Here is a 15000-nt window from a genome sequence, read left to right as displayed (position 1 = left end):
TGTTTTAGTATTATATATATATATATATATATATATATATATATATATATATATATATATAGTATAAGAGTCCTCGTCACCGTATTCAAGATGATTATAACGTTATCGAATATAGATTTGCCACCCGTCACACCCTCGTGTATTTTTTTAATTTGAACCAGTAACGTCGAAATAAAAATTCGTTAAAAGTCATATCTCCCATGATTAAATTTTGTTATAAATACGCTTTCCTCAAGACAACAATTTTAGCGATGCGACTCAGAAGATGATTTTGAGTTGTGTTGTCACTGCCGTATTGATGAAAAGGTTAAAATATCATGAAAGGTTAAAGTGAAATTGTACCCCGCATGTAATGATTGAAAACCTTCTTGGTTAGAGCTCACTGTCGCTCAAATCTCCGAAAATCCCGGCTTTCCGATGGTCCTTGCTAATTAGACTTCCTATCATGGTGGACGCAAGTCATGTAGATACTATGTTACCTTGTGAGAGAAATTCTCTGAAAAGATGTATTTCCCAAAACATATCATCGACCCATTGAAGCCTCTATATATAATTATTCATGTAAAATTAAATAACGCCGGTTTTGAAACATATTTCCACACCTTATAATAGAAAATTGATATTTATATACCACTATCATCAATGAGCGATGCTTTGTCGCATGTCATTTTTAGATTTTAGACAAGAAGAGATAAAAACTAAAACAATATGTTTCCAATTTAAACCAAATTAAATTGCCATTATTTAAACATTCATTTTACTGATGACTGTAACAGACTGTAAATGACTTCAATATTTTGCATCTGATTACGACCACAAGTATTTAATGAAGATCACAATAACAAGCGATCAAAAGTTGATTTTTAAGGTTTAAAAAATGATATTTCATGCGAAAACATAAAAGTGAAAAGATGGTTACGAATTAGACGTCTATATTGCTGTAAAAGATTTAGGCGAGGGATGTTTGTGAAACGCCTGCTCATTGGATATTAATGTATCGTGGATGCAAGAATGTGACATATTAGAAACAAAATAAACAATTTATCACATTGTTACATTACAATTTCATGAGGAACAATGACAAATAAAGAAATGGTTCAACTTGATATCCAAATAGAAATGATGCAGACGTTTCGGGGTTTCCTTTGGTCAACAAAACATACGATGATGATAATGCTATCCTGTCATCCTTCGTCGTCTTAAATGTCTTAGTCATCGATTGGTTTGGTAACAATGAACAAGGGGAAAACCCACAATATTCTCCTTATTTGTATCCAATATAATTGAACCTTCTTTTCTATATGTTCATGTTATTAAATACTTTGAGCCTTAAGTAGCATGGTTTGTATGTCATAATATTTCCGTCACTAAATATTTGACGTGTTTTCCCGTTATGCACGCAAACAAAAAAGCATCCGTTGAACATCTTGTATAATTCTAAACACTGATATAACTTTAAGTCTATAATGGCGAATTTTACAATTCCAGTTTAACTCTCACATTACCGATTAGTTTCAGGATCGACCCAATTTTATTATTATTATTTTTATTATTATATTATTATTTATTATTATTATTATTATTATTATTATTATTATTATTATTATTATTATTATTATTATTATTATTATTATTATTATTATTATTATTATTATTACTACTATTATTATGATTATTATGATTATGATTATTACTATTATTATTATTATTATTATTATAATTACTATTATTATTATTATTATTATTATCGACTCAACACAAAAACTGATTTTTACACTCAAACAGCACATACCATATATAACGTTGTGCAGCAAAACGAGCTTTATAAATTAACACTAAGTTCTTATAGATATCACAAAGATGTTTTTTCTAATTTTGTTTTGTATGAAATAAACATCGTTTGCATGTCACAATATTTGCGCCACTAAATATAAATAACAAGTAAAATTGAATGAAAGCTTCAATTTAAAAAATTGAAATAGAAAATGTGGACCAATTCCAGTTTCCCCTTTATCAACAAAACAGGATGAATGAAACACTACAGACGACTAAGATAATGGTTGTTGAAAAACGCCATTATCATTATCACATATTATAATCTCAATCGTCTGTATTATTTCATTCATCATGTTTTGTTTGATAAAGGGGAAACCCGAAACGTCCACATTATCTGTTTTCCCTTATCAAAATGAAGCTTACATTCAATTTTACATTGTTATTTATTTCTTCGAGCTTCGAGTTGCAACATTTACATTACGTCACTAAACATATTATGGCGTATTTTTCATATGTTCACGCAAAAAAAAAATGCATCCGTTTATCATCTTTAAGTTCTGTTTTGCACCAATAAAAAACTAAGTATGAAAAAAAGTATCTTGTATCGTTAAAACTATTATGATTTTCCTGTAACTGGTAACCAGAGGGTTAATAATATGACTTGTTTGTGCGGTGGTAATGTCTCTTTCATATTTTATCCTGATGACGATTTAGATATTCATCAATATCAGCCTTCTGGATTTATTTGAGTTGTGGGAGGAATTACTCTGATGACAGGTCAGGATTTCATCTGGGGGAGAAGAGAGTGAAAAGTAAGATGCAACGAATTCAAAGACCAAGCAAAATTATTCCTGACATGCTCTAATCGACTGAATATTTTTACGGTAGATTTTAATCTAATCCTGAGAGGCTTTAGTCGATAATGCTATTTGAAGACAATTTAGTGTTTGTTAACTTGAATGATATTCTGAAATAGTATTGCGTATGAAAGTAAGGATGTCATCGTTACTAGAAATAACATTATCATTGACAGAATCGGGTTTTTTTTATTGGTGCTTACATATGTCATCATAATCAACATAACCTTCATCATTCGTCATCAGTTACAATAATAGTAATATTAATGATGACGATGATGATGATGATGACGATGATGATGATGATGATGATGATGATGATGATGATGATGATGATGATGATGATGATGATGATGATAATAATAATAATATCAATAATAACAAAATCATGGCTAACTCTTTGGTTTTTTTTCTCAGCAAGTCCAACCACGATATTATGCGTTATATTTTTGGCACTTGACACACATTATCGCACTCAATCCAGGTTTTAAAGAGTATCTGTATATAGGCATTATCTGATATAATATTTTAAGTATACAATTGTTATCCACTTGTGCTGTATAAAATAGAAATTTCATTTTAACGCTATATTTACTCCATCATCAAATACAATTAAATACACTATTTTATTTAACTGAAGCGTAAAAAGATATTTTTTATTATGTTTAAAGGCATTGTGTAATGTATTATATACGATTGAAGGCAATTTGTGCTGTATAAAATAGAAATTTTTTTCTGACGCTATATTTACATGAAATACATTATACTATTTTATAAAACTGTAGCATAAAAAGATATTTTGTCGATTCTGTTTTCATATGATTTATAGATAGACCTTACATTTCACATGCTACTCACCTCCAACTTCGGGTGATACTTGATGAATCCTTTTGAATACAGGTGTCGTAGACTGCTTCGGGGTTAAGTCGGTACCACTTTCCTAAGATTTCAAGAAGAAAATCCTTTCTGACTATTTTACCATAACACATTGTCAATGTTCTCCTATAAAATAATTAGGGATGTTTGCAATGAATCGTGAAAGCATTTTGGCCTTGTGGTGTGACACTTTTCTTCTGACCTGCAGGTTCACGGTTCGGGTCCCGTTTGCAGGTCTCGCAAAGTTGAGTCCCTTGAAAAGGCCTGATATTGAATGTCGAACTAAAAATGCCTCAAGAACTTTTCAGAAGACTGCGTATAACTTTATAAAATCTGACGCTGATCGGATTAAATAAACTAAGTTATGGCATTTCTAAGTTTAATTCTCCATTTTGATGGGCAAAAAGAGGTCGGAGGAATGTCCATGAATCGAACCAAAGCATGTAGCCTGTAACTAGCGGAATCGATGACCTCAATTCCCTCTTTTTTGGTCTTCCAAAGTCAACTTTGATGAAAATTCAAAAAAATCCAAGGCAAAGGTGGTACAAACATTTGAGAAACAATTACCCCTGTTTTGAAACAGTACATTGGTTGCATTGGTCGAGAGGAGAGGAGTTCAATGTGGCCTGTGTAATTTTCATCATCATCATCATCATCATCATCATCATCATCATCATCATCATCATCATCATCATCACCACCACCACCATCATTATTATCATCCTTTTAATCATCATCATTATCATCATCATCATCATCATCATCATCATCATCATCATCATCATCATCATCATCACCACCACCACCATCACCATTAACAACAACAACAACAACAACAACAACAACAACAACAGCAGCAGCATCATTCCTGGAGCTAACCATAATATGAACTTCTCCCGTCTTTTCCGTATCTGTTTATTAACCAAAGGAGTAACTTGAACGCCATTAAGGACATTTTCCTTTCTTACTTTAACACTGCTTAATTTTAAATACACAACAATTAGTAAGGAGCTGTAGTAAGATTGTGTATAGAATAACTAGCCCTTGCTTCAGAACAGACATTTCTTAACATTAATTACACATTTTAGTAACGGTGGTGGCATTTTGTTACCACTGAAAAGATAACAACTGATGAAAAGGCTGTATTTTAATTAACCAGCAAACATTGGAAATAATGATACAGAATTAATATTGATATTTTTCTTCTTGTTTGATTTTGTTGTGACGTCATTCAGTCGCAAAACACTATTATTGTCCGACGTATTCTTTTTTTTCATATTACTTTACGTCATGCCGTCATGACATAATCACAATTCGTTCTCTTTTAAAAATGGATCATCCAATCACATTTAATCCGATTCAATCATCACTGTCGAGCTTCAGTGTTGAAGGCAAACCGGAAATTACGTAGATGGCTTGTACAGCTCCAGCGGTTTGATACTTCTATGATACTATTGGTAGTATTTAATTACTTATTTTTACAATGAATGCTCTTCATATCCGAATCAAACTTGGAAAGTATGAATGTTTATCCATCGGAATGTTACCCATAATTTCTTTTCTTGGGAGTTGCATCAGATTATCAATTTGGGGTTCTAGTGCCCCTTTTTGACCCTTGTTGAATAACATTTATGTATTTTTTTCTATTACGGTCAGTGATTTCCATCTAATTAGTTATACCAGTTTTGCTTCCTTCCTATTTTATAGTGTTACTTTAGGAATAAACAGCCCATTGAGCTTTGAATTTTATTTATAATTATAAAATTTGAGATTCTTTTTACGTCTTTATTTAATAGAACGAATGTGGAATCTTAATACACAAATTAAAGTTCACATATGATTTTGAACATTTAACTTAAAATCTGTTCACATTGCTGGTCTATCTAAACATTATAATAATGATAATGAATAATCATGCTTTATATTTCGTCTTTGTCATACTATAGGCCAGGGCGCACAAATCAATACGGAAAAACAGTTCACATCTGTTCAAGCATTGACATTGAAAATGTGCGTCATTTGACATTAAAATGTATTGAAATAATTTGAGATAATATACCATGATATTTAGGTATTCTGTCATTTCTACCCTTTTAACTCACAGATCTAAGTATTTTGTCAGCATAAATCGATTCAAGATCATACCACTATTTGATTCGTAAGTAAATCAAACAACTCAACCAATTAGTCGAAATATATAGTGAATTTTCATTTTTTGCAATCGGTAGTGTGGTTAATAAACATATACAAAATGTTTAACCATTTTCTACAACAAAGTTCCATTTTGTAAAATTATCTGAGTGTTTGTCCATGAGGAAAAATATTATTCGTATCTGCAACCTAAGCAGTAGTTTTGTTTTCAGTACCCAGTTTGATGGTATGTGATGTTTGATATCATAATTCATAAATTTTGAAGAAAAAAAGAATAGGCATTGGGCATTCGAGTTATTACTTATGATGACGATGGTATTCCTAGTTCCCATATTGCGCGTTGCTTTTAATAAGGATGAAGTTAGAAAGGTTAATGGTTTCAGTTTAAGTCATATTCATAGAGATTGCTTTTACGGTGTTTGAAAATCTATTCCTTTGACTTTATGACCTCTGAAGCTTACTAGATTAGGACCAATTATATACTCGTTGATAGGACAGAACCATACTATTTTTGATATTGATTCAACTAATTTCCCTTTTAAGTAAAAGGCAAATGACGAACCACTATGTTATAGGCCAACGTGAAAATTGGAACGGATTGCCTAATACTGAATACTTACAGAACAAGATGCTCTTTGAGAAGATCCGGAAGACGTCCCTAACTCTCTCTGTAACATTCTTTTGTCTTTAATTCTTTTCAGTGTTTGTCTCACCTTTCAACATGATGAAAAAATAATGAGGTAAGGCTATTGACATAGTGGGAGTGATAACAACATACAGATATGCTCTCCGATGCTTGGTGTTGATTCACAATGTTTTCAAATTTCAAATTTAAGAATTCAATATTTTTCGATGAAAATGTCGTCGTAAGTGGAGCCGTGGTTACTACATTTACTTTTTTTCAATGGAGGGCGAGACTGGGTCACGTCAATTTATTAACGAAGAAGAAACGGGCATCTTTAGAACTGGCAAATAAGCCAGTCGCCACGCCACAACTATTAATTTTTGACCTTAATCACCGGATAGTCCCTGATATTGGAAATCACGCAAAAGGCAAAATATGGGATGAGAAGACAATGATGAAATGCACTTTAAGCAATCCTTGAGGTAATTGAGCAATTTCTGCAAGTAATTAGGAAAACGTCAGTACATTTTATAGCATTTTTAGGAGTGAAGTCTTAGTTTAAAATCATCTGTTATACGCCGATTAAATGATGCATTATAGTTCCAACCTACTATGGCTGAGTAAAAATACGATTCATGTACAATCGCACATATTAACTAGGGCACAATGTTACCATGTTTTGTCTCAGTCTTCAGATGTTGTAAAAGGGGGGGGGGGGGGGGGGGGGTTCCCGATAGCTCAGTTAATAGAACACTTGGTTCACACCAAAAAGGATTGAGATCGATCCCGGATGAAGTCGAGATTTTTTTTTTCTGTCCCACCCATCCATCCGGAAGTGATGATTTGGTAGCTCGTTTTCTTTTTTTAGATCTAGCTGAAAGTACTTTCCGATAGCTATCGTCATAGGTAAATGGTAGCAAGCAACAGCTATTGCCCGTTTCACGCTATAGAACCCGGGATAAACCCCGGCTCCGTGGACCTTATGGCTATAAAGACTACTTCAGATGCTTTACACGCCAGAGTCGTGACGTTGGTATTTGCAGGCCTGATAACCGAACGAAATGTTTAATTTTATTTTAATGGAGAATACTGTGCGTTGGTCTAAGAGTATTTCCAATAAGACCCTAACAATTTGGGTATCAGACCTGAAAATAAGTAGACGTCACTTAGGCGTCATCCCGAGAAGATCAAAGCGTCTTTTAACCAAATAATTTTGCTATTGAAAACTTTTTCTTCTTAAATTATCAACAAACTATTGAAGCGCTTTAATGACGAATGTTCTCCACTGTGGGGATTTAGAGTGTATCTGACAATAGAAAATTCCTTTAGGCACTGTTCATTTAGACTGTTTTCATACAAATATAGTTGTACTGTTGTTATTAGTGTATTATTCATATTAACACAGTCAAAATCATCATCATCACCACCATAATAATAATAATAATAATAATAATAATAATAATAATAATAATAATAATAATAATAATAAAATAATAATATAATAATAATAATAATAATAATAATAATAATAATAATAATAATTAATAATAATAATAATAATATAATAATAATAATAATAATAATATAATAATAATAATAATAATATAATAATAATATAAATAATAATAATAATAATAATAATATAATAATTACATAACATAATAATATAATCAATAATATATATATATATATTAATCACTCAACATCATCAATAAACATCATCAATATATACATCATCATCAATCATCATCATATCATCATCCTCATCATATCATCATACAACCACATCACATCACACACTCAACAATCATATCATCATCATATCATCATCATCATCATCTCATCATCATCATCATCATCATCATTATCAGTCATCACATCATCACATCATCAACACCATCAACATCTCATCATCATATCTCATCATCATCATCATCATCATCACCATCACATCATCACTCTCATCATTCATCATCACTCAACATCATCATCATCACACACACAATCATCATTCATTCATCATCATCATCATCATCATCCATCATCAACACCACAACATCGCAAACCAGACACACATTCTTATCACACATCATTATCATCATCTAATCATCGTTATTAATCAGCAACGACAGAAAAAATGAAGAAGAAGAACAAGAAGAGAGAGAAGAAGAGAGAAAAAGAAGAAGAAAGAAGAAGAAGAAGAAGAAGAAGAAGAAGAAGAAGAAGAAGAAGAAGAAGAGAAGAAGAAGAAGAAAAGAAGAAGAAGAAAAGAAGAAGAAGAAGAAGAAGAAGAAGAAGAAAAAGAAGAAGAAGAAGAAGAAGAAGAAGAAGAAGAAGAAGAAGAAGAAGAAGAAGAAGAAGAAGAAGAAGAAGAAGAAGAAGATGATGATGATGATGAAGAATAGCGAATTGTTCCTTACATTATAAATATAAATCTGTGGTAATACCAACTTTGAAATACGAAAATTGTATTTGGAGTCCTCTTTTCAAACGATAATCAATAATTTCAATAGTTTCGCCAAACAAATAAAAATGAAATATTTACCAGGTTATGCTATATGAAGATAGATTGAAAAAAACTAAAACTACCATCAATTAAGTACTGAAGAAAAAGGAGTCGATCTTAGGCCTATACACTTGTCCACGGTCTGCATAACATTGATTATTCAACGAATATTAGACAGAACTCATTTATCCATGTCCGAACATGGACTGCATTTGATTTTAGAACAAAAAATGCTGAAACAATAAATGCATTCAAAATTCAGTTGATAGAGAACTCCATGCCTTGAAGCCTATATGATGAATGAGATTTGTTTGGGTTTTTTGTTTTTTTTGCAGACATACTTGTGACCAACAGGTCTGTGGTAAAAAGATTATCTATAATTTATCAACGTGACCTTATGTGTGTATAAACAATATTGTTTATTTATAAGAGCAATGCATCAAACTGATCTTTCTTTTGTTTGCTCTTACCTATTATTTATTTCTATTAGCAAAAAAGCATGGTGCTTAATGATCTCTTGACGTATGTAACCCTTAATGATTATGAAAAGAAGAAGAAGAAGAAAACGACGAAGAGGAGGAGGAGGAATAGTAGACAGAAGGGGGAGAAGGAGGGGAGGAGGATTATGATAATTGTTTACTCACATCTGTATTGAAAACACAATGGTACAGGAAGATGAAAAAACACTGGAACAAATTGTTGATAAGAAGTAAAGCGTCATGAAGAGCACAGAAACCATAGAGACCCATAGACTTGCGCTTTTTAAATTTTAATATCTATAATAAAGTTCATGAAGCTGAAATAATCTTTTAATCGTCTCTATCAAACCGGGAAAATAATGCTCTTCAATTAGTTTTCTTCACAAATTTTCCAGATCTGAAAATTATTCCTTGTATTCTTATTAAAAGAACACTATGAATTTGACTGACTTGTATTTATTTGCAGGCCTGATAACTGAAATTGTTATAAGGGAAATACTCTAAAACCAAGCAACATATTGTCCATTACAACAATGTTAAAGAAGCCCATAATAAGGTTCGGTTATCAGACCTACAACTATTAGCACGTCGGATTTATCATGTTACCTAGGTGATACAAACACGATTAAATACTTATTAATTCACAAATATCTTATTGTCTTTCTAACTATCTTACTCTGTGCTTATATATACATATGTGCAAAAGTAACTACATTTATATTCGCTAAAATACTATTGCTTAACTAGATATGTTAGAATCAAGAATAGTTTGTATCATCTGAAACAATTATTAAACCACATGCATGCTTAGTTATATTGCAATCTGTTAATTATAGCGGGGATGGTGAATATTTTTGTAAGACAATTTGATATTTCGACTTCGGAAATGATACTAACAAGAAATTATAAAGAAGGTTAAGGGAACAATCGTGAAATCGCACGTTCTTAAATTCTCGAAATTCGCGTCAACGTGCCCTGATTGAAATCGTCATGTTGTCTTCTACTGTTTACAAATTACCTGCTGTTTTAAAACTAAAAAAGTATATTTGTCAAATAATTTTGTAATTACTTTTATTACCACTACTTTACTCTAGAAAACATACCGAAATTAAGCACAGAAGAAAGAGTTCGTCTACTTGGCCATATTCACGCGAAATGAATGTTAAATATTATGTCTATTATGGTTTTCGTGTGTGAATATGTGGTATATTACAGTTTGCAACATTGAAGTGCTTGGAAGTTTATAGGATAGAATTGATTATATAAATATTATTATAATATTATCATTTAGAAGTATTTTGTGATCATGTTGCCATCAAATTAACTGTAGAAGTCTAGAATCTTTGCAGTCTTATTTTCATTATATCGCAATGATGATGATGATGATGATGATGATGATGATGATGATGATGATGATGATGATGATGATGATGGTGTTGGTGGTAGTGATGATGATGATGATGATGATGATGATGATGATGATGATGATGATGATGATGATGATGATGATGATGATGATGATAGCAGGTATTTAAAAGACAAACCTGTAGTGAGTTCAATATAGAGAAGATGTATTGAAAAACCAGCAAATCTTTGTTGACGGCCGCAAGTCCGAAAAGCCATGTGATTCCAAGAAGTGGTGATAAAAACAAACTCGCCTTTAGTCCAGCCCTGGGAATCATTGGATTGGATTTAATAATTTTACTGCTCCAGAAAACAAGACGTGACCATATGTGAGGTGGACCAGATTTGTTAGAGTTATTCTTGTGAAAATGTTTCTTTTAATGTAATTACCTATTCTTTTCAGTTAATCGAAGTAAAAAAATAAATGACATTAAAAAAATAAAGCGAATTTATATATATATTTTTTTAACCCACAAACTGCCACATAAAAATGTTCATGAGACTAAGACGTAAACTTCCAGTGAAAATATTCCATCATCGGCTTTAGTTAGATATAGTTGAAAAACATTGATTCCCAATTTTATTCCAATACTTTCTTTGCTGTGGTAAAATGCCATTAGCAACACAAGAAGTGAAGTCGGTAGAACACTTGCTTTTGAGATATTGAGTAAGCTCCGATACTGGGGGTGAATATTAATTCAGAAAAGTGAGGGGAGCAGACACTTATGTTGTTAATAACAAAAAATGACGTGAGTAGAAAAGTGCCATAAGACAACAGAGAAAAAAAACTTTACGGCGATGGGGCTCGACCCAGCGACCTTACTGGTACGACAACTCCGCCTGACCGGGAGAGGGTAGCTCCACAATCGAAGCTACCCCAAAATAAAAGTGGCATCAAGCATCGTGTCTATCTTGAACCGCTCTCCTGACTTCTTGAGGTCATGAGTTCAACACACGAACGCCGTGAAGTTTGTTAGGCAGCATTTAAGCTTATTATTATATTCTCAACACAAACATATAACATAAAGACGATTGAGACATTGAGTGAGCTCCAATAATGGGGTGGAGCAGGCGATTATGTTGATAATAACAAGAAATGAAATGAGTAGAAGATAATAGAGAAAAAAAAAACCTCTCGGCTATGGGGGCTCGAACCCGCGACCTTACTGGTATGACAACTCGCCTGGCCATTGTCGTGCTCAGTATCGTCACGATCATTGACCTCATCATTGTGACCGTAGCAGTCATCAGTAATGTCATGGCCATTGCCATCAGCACCTTTAGCATAACATTAGTTTATCATCAATACATATCATCATAATACAGCATCATGCATATCAGTTATTTATCACTGTGATGGGGCACCAAAGGCAACACTATTGGCCTAGTGCAGCCCTTGTTATATTATTGTATATGTATTGTATCACATTTCAAACCACATTCATCTTTCATGAATATTTGTCTTGTATGCACGTTTTTGATAGTATGATTGTTTATATACGGGAATAATGTGATAGTTTTGACTGGCTGTGTCTTGTCTGTGTCTTTTATTACAATCTGATAGATTGTTAATTTGTTTAATAGCTGGAAATGTTTTCTTTCAATGTGAGTGATCGATGACTTATTTGTATTTGCATTGCTTCCCGAAATGAAGATGGATATATGTTTAAATTTTGATTTTTACATTGTTTTAATACTCATAAAGCGAATGAATTTTAATTTTGCCAGTATACAGTTGCATTACTTTCATTGCGATCAATTGCTTCTATTCATGTTGCTTCCTGGCATATGGGTTTATTGTGTTGTGTATGTTGCTAAATTTGTCAAACGAGCGTTTTGGTTTGCTTAAACTTATCATTGTGTAATAATTATCTTTTATTGGTTGGAAATTCTAAGTTAATGTATGATTTTTATTGGCAATTGCCGAAAAATAAACCTTTGAGTTAAAGTGAACTGTGACAAACATATATTGTTAATGCCATTAGCATTGCAGAATAAGTCTGTCAACTGTTCTAAATGAGGAAAACACTTTGTAAATAAGTGATTACCTAATGTGGTCAATCTCGTCTATTTTTTCCACCTTGGCAGCCAACACAATGATTCTCATCACAACCGTAAGGATTAGCAAATTGACCTGGAAGAAAAGAAGAAAAAAATGTGTGCGTTAGGCTAAGCTGCTCTGTGGTTTAATTGAGAGGCATACAACTTGTGACTTGTTGGTCTCTTGTTCAAGTCCCTGCTGCGTGCATAATTGGTACTAAGTTGAGGCCTTTTAATTGGCATTTTGCTCACAGTTTCTCAATGCACTCACGTGTAACGTGTAAAATGCAAGTAGCAGCCCAACCATATTTAATATTTAAGGGCAGAGATTACGCCTATAATGCACTATAAAATTGTCGATTTTGTGATCGCTTTTGTCTTTGTTGACTTTCTTTCGAGAAACTTATTTACAGCTGAGTATAGAGGGATCTTTTTTCCAGACTCAACTTGGCTTCCATCAACAACATGACACAATTATTACAAGATATCACATGATGTTGACGATGCTGACGATGATGATGATGAGAGTGATACATTATAATACTTATAAATGGCTGTACTTACAAACAATATAGACAAGGCGGGTCCAACAAATGCCCATATTGTGGATCTTTCAATCGACAGCCAGCAGCTTAAATAGATAAAAATAGAAAGTTTACCATTTGTCTCAATCCTGTTTTGGACGTGAATCAGAGATTTAACTTAATCCTTAACCTTTAAAAAATTAAATCAATCGAAATGCTTTTATTGAATTGAAGTAATGGATTTTCTTAATCATTAAATTATACGGTCTATATGCAAATGCTGCTATTAAAGAAAGAAGCAAAATAATCACGACTTGTTTCACTTCACCCGTCAGTAAAAAAGGATTCCCGAAATGTTTCAACATTGGAAAATATAATGCCAGAAAAAAATTGAGATCTGTTTTTATGTCAGAATGTGCATGTACTGTCGTTGAGGTATTATAAGGCCAAGTCATAGTACTTGATTGGGGATCCCAATAGCTCTTTTGAATAGCTCTTTTGGGAGAGCACTCGTTTCACAAGCAAAAGTGAACAAGATCGATCATGGCTGCAGTCGATATTTTTTCTGACAACCCTGTTCACCCGGCAGTTGTTGGGTAGCTTGTTCTGTCAGAGCTGGCGGGAAGTACTTTGCGATAGACTAGCGTCCTCTTCAATTGATAGCGAGCAATCTCTATTGCTTGCTTCACGCTATAGAAACGGGGTAAGCTCCGGTTGTATGGGCCTCATAGCTCTGAAGGATGGCTTCTACTATGTTGCCGTACTCTTGAAAAACACATATTTAGAAATTTTGCCAGAAAACTCATCCTTCAAATATCTTTTTATTTAAATGACCCTCGTCCTAACAAAAGCTTTCAAACCTGCGACTTCGCGAAGTCCCAGGTATGAAAATTTTTGCTAAGACGAGGGTCATTTAAATCGATCTGAGAATCTTAGCTTTGTCTTTAGGTTTGTCAAAAGACACGACAATGATAATAATGCATAAATTACATTTATACATTACTTTATCCCATTTGAATTTTTTTTAACGCTTTGATGTGACTTTATATCAACTGGGATTAATGGGGAGACATTTCACGTTACAAATATTAGAATATTTATACTCATTTTTCTGAATTAAAAATTCACTCCAAATACCGGAGCATAATCAATGCTTCAATCATTTCTATGTTACATGTTTGTGTTGAGAATGAAGCTTAAATGCTGGCCAACTAACTTCGCGGAGTTTGTGTGTGTTTAACCCGTGACCCCAAGAAGCCAGGAAGAGAAGGCTCTAATAAGACAAGGGTTAGAAGTGATCTTTTTGGGATCGTGGATAGCACATACGGTAGAGTCACGCTCTCCCCGGCAAGGCAGAGTTGTCGTGCCAGTAGGGTCGCGGGTTCGAGCCCCCATAGCCGCCGCAAATTTTTTATTCTCTATTGTCTTCTGGCACTTTCCTACTCAATTCATTTCTTGTTGTTAACAACAGAAGTGCCTGCTCCACTCACTTTTCTGAATTAAAAATATTAGAATAACTTCAGGCACATGGAGCTGTTTTTCTTTCAAAAGGGAACGGTTTCAAGAGCATAACCTTATTTATCTTATAAAAAATAATGCCTCATCAGTAGACCCTTACCTGTGCTTGGTGCCGTATCCCTCCCAGTCAATGGCTGCAGATACAGCAACCTCCAAGAAAGGAAAACCTGCAAAAGAAAACAAGAAATTAGACTAATTTTTAAAAGTTGATATAAAGACCAGCAACGTCTCAAGTTGAGCTGCG

This window comes from Berghia stephanieae, chromosome 2 (assembly GCF_034508935.2).
Source record: "Berghia stephanieae isolate SIO BIC M18660-M18661 chromosome 2, UCSD_Bste_1.3, whole genome shotgun sequence".
NCBI lineage: Eukaryota > Metazoa > Mollusca > Gastropoda > Nudibranchia > Aeolidiidae > Berghia > Berghia stephanieae.
Note: the sequence above shows the minus strand (reverse complement) of the source record.